The sequence below is a fragment of the Aplysia californica genome, unplaced genomic scaffold, assembly GCF_000002075.1.
Source record: "Aplysia californica isolate F4 #8 unplaced genomic scaffold, AplCal3.0 scaffold00368, whole genome shotgun sequence".
In the NCBI taxonomy this organism is placed as follows: Eukaryota; Metazoa; Mollusca; class Gastropoda; order Aplysiida; family Aplysiidae; genus Aplysia; species Aplysia californica.
Window position 1 is genome coordinate 731,106 of NW_004797638.1, and position 2,190 is coordinate 733,295.

Sequence of the window (2,190 nt, forward strand, 5' to 3'; positions counted from 1 at the left end):
CACACACACACACACACAAACAAACACACATCTACTTGTTTTTCACACTCGCACGCTTATACATCGTTACGAAATGAGCACACACATATATATAATAAAATAATATACACAATGCAATTCGCAAAATCCATAAATGGATATATAGTCATTTATATAACATTGTACTGAACATGAATCTACTGACATATAAAAAAAATAATCTACTGACAAAAAAACCATGTCAACCTTCTCCCTCCGTGCTTTTATTTCTTCTCTATCATAGTGACACGCTGTCCAAGAGGTCACCTGACAAAGACAACCGCTTTTTCCCCCTCGTCAATGAGTGACAGTCTTGGACAATTTTGACTGTAACCTTTCACGTTAATACGATGATGTGAAGATCAGCAAAAATCAGCAGTATTGGTTCTTGGACTTCTTTTATTTAAATTTTGGTCTTTTTCTTTCTTTCTTTCCTTCTTTCTTTCTTTCTTTCTTTCTTTTTTCCTTTCGTTCTTTCTTTTTGTTCCGTGTCCCTTTTTCGGGAGCCATGTTAATGATCCTGTTCGCATCAGACAATTATTGACTACGAACATGTGAGTGAATAAGTACAGCAGTATTTCAACATGAAATTGGAGCAATAAGAGAATATGAATAAAAACGTTTAGATAATAATAATAGATAATAGTAGATAGCATTTATATAGCGCAGAGCCCCGCTCAACAGCACGCTCTATGCGTTTCACAATCTATACTATTACCCATGCAGACCGGAGAATATTCTGAAACAACCCCAACTTCCTGGGAAGAATACAGTGCAAGCGGCCATTTATAGGCGCTAAAACACTAACATACTGACAAGATCTTTCATTGTCCATGTCGGGTATCCATTCCCACCTGGGTGAAGTGAGGAAAATTCGAACCCCAGAACTCGCAACCTCACGATTACGAGTCCGCTCACCTAACCACTAAGCCACCGACGCCACAGATATATTTGTTATTGTTTGGCTATTAAATCTATTGATGGTTTTTTCCCTCTAGCTTTTTTTCGCTTATTCTAGCCCCATATACAAACCCCTTTCCCACTCTCCTTGCCACCTCCCCGGGGCAGTGCCACTGACTGAAGTGTCTTTAGGCCATTCCCAAAGGGGGGACATATCTTGTTCAAGCATAGTAGAATTGTAAATGAGCTGATTCATGTCACGCTCATAACCGTGCCTGATCTACAACAGCAAACTGCTGCTTTTTCTTTCCTGATCCTTACTATAGCCATGTTCCTCTACTTCTTTTGTATGTTTGTCACTCCCTTGTGACCTGCTATTTTGGGGTGCCTTGATAGTCGAAGCAGACCTTGTGCTGTTGAAGCTAGAGAGGTGAGCAGTCTAAGTCTGATTCCCTGTAAAGACTTCTCTGTTGACACCCACCCCTTGGCGCTCATATGACCTTATGCAGTTGCGAGCGCCGTAAAACCCTCCACTATAAAAAAATAAATAAAAAACTCTCCCTGCACAGGTTACAGTAAGTGATATTACGCCTTCTTCGACACAGTTTAGATAATTTCAGAGACGGGCTGCTGACCCTACCTGTCAGGGTAACACGGACCACAAAAGACCTCAGCCAAACAGTGTGTCTTCCATTTATTAGTTTTATTATAACCGGTATTATAATATTTCTAAAAATTTAAATTCCCAAACTCTCCCATGTATACAAATCCAACAAGTAACATCTCGCTCTCATCCTGTCTCACTGGCCGTATTGATTGTCGACAGAAATTAGGATTATCAAGTTGCAACATGGAAAAACGGTACTGGTTAACACACTTCCTATGTGTTAATCCACGAGAAAATATAGTTCCAGACACACTGTTTGACCCCAACTGAGAGAAATACAACATTCCGTCACTTTTCTGCTCTAATCTCTCTTTCTCTTTCTCTCGCTCTCTCTCTCTCTCTCTCTCTCTCTCTCTCTCTCTCTTCCTCTCTCTCTCTCTTCCTTTCTTTCTCTCTTTCTCTCTTTGTGTCTCTCCTCTCTCTCTTCGAGTCCTTCTCTCTCTCTCCTGTCTCTCTCTCTTGTCTCTCGTTTTTGTTCTCTATCTCCCTCTTCCAAGTCCTTCAAGTTCTCCTTTTCTTTCTTTCTTTCTTTTTTCCTTTCGTTCTTTCTTTTTGTTCCGTGTCCCTTTTTCGGGAGCCATGTTAATGATCTTGTTCGCATCAGA